We start from the raw sequence: 11847 nt of genomic DNA, 5'->3' as shown, positions 1-11847 counted from the left end.
CTATGCGAAAGAATCGAAGTTCATACAGAAGGACTACAAGCTCCCCGCTTGACTTCCTAATGCTACCCACCAGTAGAACTTACTGACACGACCACGTGCAAACTCCGAATCCACAGACTCCTTCTTTCTTAGATTCTTCAATCAGCTACAAGCACCCACACTTGATATTCTTTAAGCTTCAATGGTAGCAACCAAGTTGATCATCAAGATATTGATACTATCTCTAACTTGAAAACCCTAAGTTTTGTGTAAAGGAAAGCTCTTCTAAATCTCACAAGAGATTTACACAAAACAGCAATGTATGACTAACAATACAACTGGAGCAACTCTAAAAACGTGGCTAGGGTTTTACCTTATATACCTAGGGCAAAAACATAAAACCCTAAACGTTTAATGAGTTAGGGCTGAGTTGGAAATTCTGCAGAAAACGCAATCTGGTCGACTTTCGATCGATCGAATCTATTCTTCGATCGATCGAGTCAGACCGAAATGCCCCAATGCATCTACAGTCTCTCGATTCCAACTTTACAATAATTAAACAACTTTGAGCATACTATAACAAGACTAAACATATCGTTTTGATCATGGTTTGCCAATATTACAAATTAGAGTTCTAAATACATAAATTCCTAAACCTTTAGAACCTAACAAAAACTTATGATGGTCTATGTTAGATCTGTTTCATATTCCATTTTGAATAATGGGGAGCCAAAGGGAACGATTTATCCAACTCAAGGCATCCGTCCAGGCGATCCTCTATCACCCTTTCTCTTTCTCCTTTATACTGAGGGCCTCCACAAGCTCATATCTCACGAGGCAGCCTTGGGAAATTTATGAGGATATTCTTTGTGTAGAAGTTGTTAGGACATATATGTTTTAACTTGTTTAAGAACATATGTCACTTAGTTATGTAAATTGGCTAATCCTTTGACAAAACGCACTCTGCTTGTAATTGGGTAGTTCTAGGTGTTTTTAATACTTCAAGAAACAATGTTTCAAGTTCAAGTGTTGAAGTCATCAAGTCTGTCAAAGAGAAAGCAAGCTGAAGTGCACAGTTTTTAAAGCTTGACACCTGCTCGACAGCTACCTCGACACCTGCTATCTGTCGAGATTTAAAAAGTCAGATTTCCAATCTGATTTTCTTGGGATCCGTGAATATGTTTTTGGGCCTTCTTTTCTTCTAACCCTAAACATATAAAAGGATTATTTTAAGAGCCGTTTTGGGTGACACAAGTTGCATTATCATTGAGCAATCTCTGTTTAAGCAAATTGTGATCAACAGACGAAGTTCTTGACCTAGTTCATCTTCCATCAAGAAGTTGCTGTGTATTTGCACCATAGGGTTTTGTAACCAATTTTTTTTGTGCTAACTTGCAGTTTGCCCTTGGTTTTTCTTTTGTTTCATCTCTCTTTCTCTTTTGTGTCTGTCTTTTTTATCTTTAGCATCATGCCTAGGAAGAGTAGAGCTAATAGGTCCGCCCCCTCACCCTCTTCTCCTACCTTTGAGAGTGGTAGATTTCTGATTGAGAAACATTAGAAAACCTATGAGAAGCTTAACCTTAAGAGAAACATTTGGACTAAGAGAAAAGTTATGTTAGATGAGCTTAATCCTGAGATTAGGGGTAATTTTTAGCGTAAGGGCTGGTTGCCACTGTTGGATATTTCTCATCCACCTCCGGCTACCCTGATTAGAGAGTTCTACTTAAACCTCTCTGTCTATGCCTATGATTTCAACACTCTTGTGAGGAGTTGGATACGGGATGTAGAATACACCATTACTCCTTCAGTAGTGGTAGATGCTCTTGGGGTACCTGTGGTCCAGCATCCTGTCTACCCTTATGATGAGTCTCCTTTCCTTGACAACATCATGTCTTATATCACTAGGTCTTCTATCCAGTGGGGTTCTGATCCTCAGATCACTACTACTGAGCTTACTGAGATTCACTATCTTTTCTTTCGGATTGCCTGTCATTCTTTGTGGCACACCATTCCTTTGGAGCGTTATGCGTTTTTGTATGCCCTAGTTACTGATGCTCCTATGAGCTTTCCTCATCTTTTTATTCGTTCTTTGATTGAGATGCATAGGAGTAATTCTACTGCTCATGCTCTTTTCTTCCCCGTTTTTATTCATCAGATTTTTTTACATTTAGGTTTAGATGAGTTTCCTACATCTAAGCCTGTTCACATTATAGTTCCTATAGGTGCCACCTTTTTTAGGCAGAGGACTGCTCAGTTGAAAGCAAGCTCTAAACGTCCTAGGGTAAAGTCTTCTGGTGTCGCACCTCCTCCTCCCTCTTCTACAGGTGATACTCTGGCTAAGGAGTCTGTTGATCCTGCTGCTGCTGCTGCTGTTCCTCCACCATCTACTTCGGATGATTTAGACATTCGCCGTACCTTAGAGACTGTCATGACCATTCAGGCGGCTCATGGTCAGCTTTTGATGGACATGCTTGATGAGCTTCGTGCCTTACGAGCAGATTTGGAGCACTTAAGATAGTCACCTCCGTCACCTCCTTTTGATGATGGATTCTGATTGCCCTTTGGCATTCCGTCACAAAAAGGATGAGTATATTTGTAGATGAGTTTTTATAGTTAGGGGGAGATTTTTGTATTTTGGAGCTGTGGAGCTTTTAGATTGTATCTAGGTGCTTCATTTTGTATTTATCATTTTTGGCTCATGATGCATTTTGTTTGGGTTGTCCATGATAGAGGGAGATACATTGTTTATATATGTTTCTTGTTTCACATTGCTTATTGATTTATATTTATGAGTTATTCATGATATATATATATATATATATATATTTTGTGTTATGTGAAATCAATAAGTTATTTTGTTTTACTTGTATTTTCCATACATGCGTTTATGCATTTGTTAAGTGTTTCAGAAAATATACAGGTTGATTCAGTCATGTTGCTGTCTACACTTGCAACTGATAGATAGTGGTTAGGTTGGATTTGTTATGTTGGGCAATATTTTTGTAATGGGCTGTTTTTATGTAACTTTGAGCATTTTGTTAAGTTTGTGTTTTGTCACGGATTGCCAAATGGGGAGTTTGTTAGGTTCTAAGAAATTAAGAACTAATGTATTAGAACTTCATTTTGTAATGTTGGCAAACCATGATCAAAACATTTTAGTTTTGTTTAAACTTGCTCAAAGTATATGTTTTTATGTAAAGTTGGAATCAAGTTGCTACAGGATTTACTGTATAAATCTGCCTGGCTCGATCGATCGAGAATTAAACTCGACCGATCGAAAGTCGTGCAGATTAAATTTTTTGCAGAATTTCCAACTCAGCCGAAGCCCATTTGACGTGTAGGGTTTTATGTTTCATCTTTAGTATAAAAGGGAAAACCCTAGCCACGTTTTTAGGTTGCTTTTTATGCTGTGTGTGAATCTTCTGTGAGATCTAGAGGTGTTTACCTTCACACATACTTAGGGTTTCCAAGATTCAAAATTATGTCAAGAACTTGGTGATTATTCAGTTGCAGATTCAAGAGCTTAAAGATACACAAGCGGGAATGCTTGTACTTGCTGGGAATCCAAGAAAGAAGCAGTTCGTGGACTCGGAGCTGTCACATGATTGTGGTAGTAAGTTTCCTACTCGAGGTAGCAATAGGATGTTAGTGGTCTAAGTCGCTATTGTGTAAACTTCAATTCTTTCATAGTGGATTCAATTTACCTTGAGGATAGCTAGGTTAAATCCTCCCCAGGTTTTTTATCAGTTTGGTTTTTTTGGGTCATCATATCTTTATCTTCTTTATTTTCTACACTTTACATAAATATGATATATTTATGTTAACCTAGATCTGATAATTTGACTAAGTAATCACTTGGCTAATTAACTAAGTTAATCTGGTTGTGTTTTAAGGGGTCTAAAAACAAACAAGATAATATCACAACTATGAAAAGGTCCAAAATAGAGAAATGATGATTTGATGCCTGTCTTTGTACTCAGCCATATTCCTCAGATTATAAGAGGAACATGCAATTGTATTTTAAGGTAAAAACCCAAGTAGATATTTTGGAGAAGAGAGTAGAAGGTTGACAAGATAGGAAGGTAGAAAACAATGTCTCTCAGAACATTTAATTCTTGCTCAAAACCATGTTTTTTTTTTATTCCCTTTTCTAGAGTTTTCCATGTACATCTTGTACGCTTTTACACTTTTGCTATCACTTTCCTCTTCTCTAACATGTGTCATGTCAAAGCTAGCATCTTTGTCACTCAAAAGCTTTTTCATATAGATGTACTATTAGATAACTTTTTTTATTCCTCTATATAAGCTCAAATCTAACTTGCACGTACATGTTTCATTGCATTTTTTTATATTATTCATAAACTTCACTGTACAATTTCAGTTAACTTTTAGCTTTATCTATAGTACGTTCAGTAAAAAATTTGCAGTTTCAACTAAATAAACCGTTCTCAAATGAACACATAATCTTAATAAAATATTGTATTTTATTTTTAACAACTTGTTATAATCAACTGGTATTTATAAAGTGTATTATAATTGCAAAAAAATTAGCTTTAGCTTTAGTTTCTCCAATAACACATGATTTTTTGGTTCTTTAGTGGTAAAATAGTTTTTTTTGCTAAAATACAATTACCATTGTGAATGTTTTTATTGTTTTTGTTAAGTTTTTAGGTTGGATAATTGTTATTTGGGTGAGGCTAATTAGGCTTATTGAGAAGAATGGGGGACCAAGGTTTTGAAAGGAGGGCCCAACTACAAAAATGAAATATATAATAATTATTAAAAAAAAAAAGTAATTAAACTCCCCTTTCTTGAGGTTTGGAAAAATAACACTTCACCTCAAACTTGAAGAAGAAAAACAGGTTCTCCGCTTGACATCCAATTGACTAAACTTTGTTAAACTAATATTAAAAAATTATGTACTAACTTGCCATTTGCTTAAAGGTAGGTTTCCAAATTTATCTTATTTCATAATTAAAATTCATTGTTTTAAATTTTTAATCAAAGTGTATTTTAAAATATCAAGTGTGAATTTTGCTTATTATTTTCTTTATCTTTTTTTAACAGGGGTTATAGAGATATGTGTTGTTAGAAGTGTTTTGGTGCTTGAAAAATTTTTCATTTTCATTGTAAATTTATAATTTTTTTTACTTACCATGATTACATTTTGGTAAAAAGATTCTCATACAAATTTAGAATATTTCATTATTAATTTAAATAGAAGGGAGGGGAGTGTTTTTTCCTTTCAAATTTGGGATAAAATGTCATTTTTCCAAACTTCAAGGAAGGAAAGGGAACCAAACCAAACCAAAATACTTTCTCAGCTTATTGGGATATGTCATGTAATATTTATCAGCTTTGCACAGAAATGCTGAAAGATAAATATTGCATGACATGTCTCAATCCGACTAAATTTTTGAATAAACACTTTGATAAAAATCTAGTTTATAACATAAATATATATTACACTACTTACAAAATCGCACCAGTTCTTTTAACCCTTAAACAAATGAAAAAGTTTAGATACACAAAATTTGACACAAGTTAACATGACAAATTATTAGTTGTAAATAAAATTGTGATGTTAATGATGGGTCTAGATGAGAACCTGTACAAGTTTACCAATTCAACTGGTGTAAATAATATATGTAGCATTACTCTAAACAAATACAATAACTAGGTACAATAGAGAAGTCAAATAATCGAGTCTCTTTTAGCACTTTGAAACTACATTTATGTTTATGTACTTGGCTCCGTAGCTACTAAGTACTAACAATAGTGGAATCATTTATTCGTGTTACATAAAAGGAACAATAAGATCACTAGGTCACAGGTGGGCAAGTATTATGCTCACTGATAATGAAGACAGTTGAGACAATAACTTGTGGCCATTAATATGAACTCGAACAAGTCTCTGTCTCGTGGCAAACACTGGCTTCCGTTGGACTTTCTGAAAGGCGCCGGAAATAAAGAGGTATTTGAGGTATGGCCAATTGCATCAATCCTTCAAGAATTTTAACTACATGTCCCATGGTTGGTCTATCCCTTGGATCTTCTTGAATGCACCAACAAGCAACTTTACAAGCTCTAGTTAGCTCTTCCATGTTAGCATTGCCCTCTAACTTGAAATCTAGAAATGTTAGAAGGTCTTCCCCCTTGTTTATTGCCATTGCAACACGAGCTGGAAAGTAGTTACATATCTCTTCATCTAGCATGTTTATATTTCTCCTACCAGATGTTATCTCAAAAAGCAGCTTCCCATAATTGAAAACATCAACTTTTGGAGTGACAGCTTCACCTGAGATCCATTCTGGTGCCAAATAACCTCTGGTTCCCCTCATGGTGGTTAAAACCTGACTGAAGTTCCGACCTATTGCCTTTGCAAGCCCAAAATCAGCCACTTTCGGGTCATACTCAGCATCCAACAATATATTCTCAGGCTTGATGTCACAATGTATGATACAGTCTATACAATTCTCATGAAGGTATGCTAACCCTTTAGCAATCCCAATTGCAATATGATATCTTGTATACCAATCCAAAATTTTAGAAACCTTCTAGAACAAATGAGATTCTAAAGAACCTTTCGGCATATAATCATAGACGAGAAATCTTTTTGAAGCTTCTACACAGAATCCACATAGGCGAAGAAGATTGACATGCTGGATTGCTCCAAGTGTTCCCACTTCTGCACGAAATTGTCTCTCTCCTTTCTCTACACTTCTTATTTTCTTCACTGCTATGGCTGTTGAATTTGGCAGTCCCTTTGAAAACAGTACCAAAACCGCCCTCCCCAAGTTTTGGGCGAAGTTCTTTGTTGCTTTTCGTAAATCCCGATACTCGAATGACATCAAAGAAAATTCTGATTCCTCGAGTGCACCATCAGCGGAAGGTTTCCACAATATAATTGCCAAAACAATGCTAAGGAGAAGAATGAGCATTGCGAAAACTCCGAGAATCCAAGCAACCTTTTTCGACATCTTGGTTCTACTTCCAACCAACTCAATTTGCTCAGACGCTGAAATGCGAACATGCAAATCTAGACCAATCTCATTATCAGATGATAGTTGTAAATTCCTCAATTGTTCCATGTAAATTAAGCATTCATTATAATAGGCATAAGCAATGCAGTCACAATCCCTTAAGAATGTTAATTTACATGACTCAATGTCTTGGACCGTTACATTAATCTTTGTTGCCACCCCTAAGAGCTTTCCAAAGTTCAAGTTGGGAATTGTAAGGAACTTATCGATTCCTCCATTTGAGCATCCTAAAGGAGTTCTCCTAATGCACCCTCCTGAGTAGTCTTGCATGCTCCAATTTCCTGGCCACCTTGGTTCAAATCCTTTTGGGCAATCACAAAGAGATGCCTTATGCTGAGTACAGATGCCATAATTGCCACAAAAACCATCAATCTCACAATGTCGTGAAGCTTCTGTCCAAATCGAATTCCATTGCAAATCACTCCATATATAGATATTGAGATCACCGGTAACGTCCAAAACAAATCTAGTGGATACAGGATAGTCGAGAGAAGAATATGTAAAATAGCTTTCGTACTCATTGAAAACATGGGTGTAGTTTATGTTTTTTTTTACTTTGGTAATCAGTGTAGTTTATGTATAAATCATAGTATATGTCGTTCCATTCTATCAATGACTTGTAGCTGATACGCAGCTTAAGCCAAGGAGAATTGCTTATATAGTGTAGTACTAATCCACTTTCTTCTAATTCAGCTGAGAAGTGGCCACTACCTGGATTTTCTGAACTTGTCCATGACTTATAATATTGCTTTTATTGGTAAGTCTATTGTACCCAATCTTGGCCCCTGGAAGCAACGTATTGGTTTGCTCCTCAAAACTCTGCCACAATACATTATCTAATTTATCCCTTAAGATAAAATTCCCATTATCAAGGAGCACTGCTACAGTATAATTAGGCATGCCAGAGTTTGTGCATTTGCAAAATGGAATTCCTTTTTCTGTTATCAACAAATTGCCATCCTCAGAAATTTCTAGTGCTTTAGAGGACGGGTCAGAAACTGAGCAGTCTCTATTTGCCACCCAAACCACTGTTAACTCTGCTATAGTTTTATACCATATGCCTACATAATGCTAGTGAGACTTACCAGGTGTGAAGAAACCCAGTTCGAAAATTCCGCTTTTAGAAGTAAGGGTCTGGTTCCATGCCAGAGGCTGACCTCGGTACATGGTATCAGATGCAGTGTAGAGATGAGCTTTGAGTGACAAGATGAGAAGTAGAGCAAAATGAGACCATGTCTTCTTGCTTGTAGTATAGATTTCCTGCTTTTGGGTTCTTTGTGCCATACTACGAGTGTTCATATTACTAGCTAATTTATCAAGTGAGTCTTCCATTCTCTCTCTCTAACTAATTTTTTTAGAGTTGCTGTTTTTCTGTTTGAAATGTTTCAATTGAATCGAAGTACTACTTGCAATTAAAGATCCAAAACAGTCTCAAAGCACGCCCCTTTTGACTCTATTTATTCAAAGATACGAAATTTCCATGCGCGTATGCATTGGCAGCTAAAAATTCTACAATTATGGTCTTGAACATGAATTTCCTTTTTCTTTTCTTTTTTTCTTTTTTTTTTTCTTTTTAAATTTTGCTAACTAAAGGATATGATAAAAGAAAGCAAAGGAAAGAATTGAAATCTTCAAGCACCATCTCCCTCCAAAACCACCCAAATCGGTAGATGAGGGTGGACCCTAGAAAAACATGAAGACTTAGTGTGAGTTTGGATAACGTCCCAAGGCAGGTGTAGGGTCTCATTTTGTAAAGGTTCCCCAACAATACATTTTCAGAGAGTAGGTTAAAGGTTTAGGCCCTAACAAGCTAGCAACAGGATACAAATCACTTCTTTTTCGTTGAAGGGGAGTGAGCCTAGTTTTCAACCCCAGGTCTCTCCTCGGCCTTTTCCCCTTTCTTATATCCTTCTCCTCTCTTTCTGCTGATCATCCATTGGCCTCCTCTCTGACCCTCCGTCCTATCAGCGGTCTTGTCCGTACTCAAGTGGCTCACCAAGATCGATGTTGCCCTGCCAAGGAGTTACATCCCCATTAATGCGGCCAGGAGAGTTAGGTGAGCGTATTCAATGCAAAGATGACAGTTCGTCCAGGGCTTGCCCCCTCCGCCATACTTCTGTCGCCGATGCGTGGCACTCGGCCCTTTCCTCCTCGGACAGCCAAGGAATCTTCTTTGGTGGGGTGGTCCTTGTGTTCTCCCGGGGTCTCGGACGCCCGAGGGCGGGTCATCCTCGAATATACTCGTCGGGGGATGGTCTTCGCGCTTTCATCCTCGGACCCATCATGCATCCTCGGCGTGGGCCATTTGGGCCTAGCTTGGAGTGGGCCAAGGCTACCCGATTTTCTGGCCCCACAATAGCCCCTCAAAATCTTGCTGCACACATCCTCGGGCGGGGAGAAGGATTTTGACATCCTCGGCCTTAACCCCCCATCAGTACTGGGGTCTATTCATCTGCCCAAGGCACGTCGCTGACGTTTTGGAGCGCATAACGTGCCCATCATTAAATTCAAGCGACTTTGTGCTCCCCACGTCTAATGAGGCGTTACCAATCCAACGGTGGAGGTTCGTCTCGCATTTATGGGCGGGAAAACCGGCATGGTTCCTCGATTTGGGATATAAATACCCATACGAACCGGTTCTTCCTGTTCCTCATTTGTAATCAAGAATTCTCGTGCGTCCTTCCTGAGTTCAGCCACACTCTCACTTGCATCTCCAGCACAAAAAGCCTGTCCGAGGAGCTCCTCCTCTTTTCAGTAAGTCGTTCTATCCCTCTCTGAGCTCTCTCTCTTTACCCTTTCTTCTACTTCGCCTGTTCTTTCTTAGTTCTTTTAGGTGTCAACTAGGATGGGTAGGTTTAAGAAATACGTCGATACTGAGGAGGTGATGGAGAAATTCATCACCGACTACAGAATTCCCGGCAATGTAGGTCTGAGACATTGTGAGGACGGGGATTGGCGCATACACAGACAGGAGGGTGAGGTGGTAATTCCCATTATCGCCTTCCTTGAAGGGGGGATGACGATCCCCATGGGGCCGGTGATGAGGGACTACCTCACACACTTCCGGTTGGCCCCCACCCAGTGTGGGATAAACGTCTTTAGGATTCTGGGCTGTGTGGATGCCCTGAACGAGAAGATGGGGCTGAGGTTAACCCACCACGACGTGAACTGGTGTTACAACCTTCAGCTTCTTAAGGGCAAGTCGTATTACCTGAAGACGAGAGACGACAGGGTGCGGCTCATTCAGTGCCTCCCCGAGTCCAGCAAGGGGCTCAACGAGGATTTCCTCATCGTGTCAGGGGAGTGGCACGATGGCCTTCACTGCCCAACGACAGAGGGAATACCAGGTGGGGCAGTGGGAAACAGAAGGGGTTTCAAGTTTTCGTCCTTTTTCTTCCCTCTTTTTTTTTTTTTTTTTTTTTACTAACGCGGTGGTGCTTTTCGTTTGCAGACCCGCACACTTTTGAGCGTCACTTCTATTTGGTCATCCGGGAAGATTTGCAGAAGGTGCTGAGGGCGTCGGTGTATATAAACGAGGACGACAATCAAGTTAGGGCCGCCCACATAATTTTGGGGTATAAACCTTCCCAGAAGTCGTTTCTGGTTCCAAAGCACGTCATCCGAGCCAACGATCCTCGGCTTCAGAGGATTACTGTGACCGAGGACAGATTTTCGTTCCCCGAGGAGCCCTCCGACCAAGAAGCTGTCACGCTAGCCGTCCCTTCCTCTTCCCAACCGTTCGTCGAGGCTGCCGAGGAAGATCCAGAGAGGGAAGGGGACGCGTTTGACGTTTTCGCTCAGCTTGATCAGTCCGAGGACCCTCCTAGGGACTTGGGTGATCCTAATTTGACCGAAGCAGACCTCCTTGCTTCAGGAGCCCCTCCTCCGCCGACAATGGGTTACAAGAGGAAGCCCACCACCAATTTGCTGTACCTGATTGAGGGCCAGCCGGGGAAGTCTCAACAGAAGCTTCCCCCTCCTCCTTCGAAGACTAGGTCGACTTCCGCTCAGCAGAAGCTCCCTCCTCCTCCTTCCTAGACAAGCTCGCCCTCTGGGTCCGTGCCTGTCGGCCCCAAGAAGAAGAAGGACAAGGGCAAAAGGCCTATGGAGGATAAGACGGTGTCCTCACAAGAGGAGGATACTACTCTGCAGCCGTCCAAGCAGCTTAAAATAGGCGACCAGAGTCAGGAGAGGCAGGTCGTCGACACCACCTCGTCCGAGGCCCAGGCCTGGCTCCCAGCTCCGATGCTCCGCGGGGAGCCCTTGAGGGATAACGCCTCCCTCAGGGACTTCAACGAGGGCGATGGTGCGCGCGTGGCAGATGCGCTGGAGAGGAGCCTGCTGCTCCCGGCGGACATGGCCGAGCTTAACTCTTTAACGAGCGAGCAGGTCTTCCTCAGCCTCAAGCGATATGTGGGAATGGTAAGGGCTATAATTTCGACTCTCTTCCCATTCTTTTTTCTTTTCCCCCTTTTTCTTTTGTTGGGCTGATATAGCATTGGTTATTCTGGCAGGCTGTCCAGACCATCTATAGGTTGGAGGGGGCGGCAAACGACCAGAGGAAGGCCCTCAAACGGGAGTGTGATTGGCGCTTCCAGGCCACCGGGGCTCTGAAGAATTCCGAGGCTGATCTCGCCAAGGCCCTAGAGGATTTGAAGGCGGTGACCAAGGAGCGGGACAGTGCACTGTCTGGTCTTGAGGGTGCCCAGAACCAGGCCAAGGAGCAGACAAGGCGCCTGGGCGAGGCGGAGGAGCAGCTGCAGGTCGCGAGGGATCTGATCGCAGATCTGCGGACTAAGGTGACAACGGCCGAGGGGGCCCAGAG

The 11847-nt window shown here is 40.8% G+C and overlaps 2 pseudogenes; both read right to left on the bottom strand.

Annotated features, from left to right (window-relative positions):
* Positions 1-5585: 5585 nt before the first annotated feature.
* LOC136061141 (G-type lectin S-receptor-like serine/threonine-protein kinase At2g19130) lies at positions 5586-7790 on the bottom strand (annotated as a pseudogene).
* LOC112038490 (receptor-like serine/threonine-protein kinase SD1-8) lies at positions 7540-8354 on the bottom strand (annotated as a pseudogene).
* Between the last annotated feature and the right edge of the window lie 3493 nt (positions 8355-11847).

The sequence above is a fragment of the Quercus suber genome, unplaced genomic scaffold (genome assembly GCF_002906115.3).
Source record: "Quercus suber isolate HL8 unplaced genomic scaffold, Cork oak 2.0 scaffold_723, whole genome shotgun sequence".
Taxonomy (NCBI): domain Eukaryota; kingdom Viridiplantae; phylum Streptophyta; class Magnoliopsida; order Fagales; family Fagaceae; genus Quercus; species Quercus suber.
This window is presented reverse-complemented; position numbering and strand designations above follow the sequence as displayed.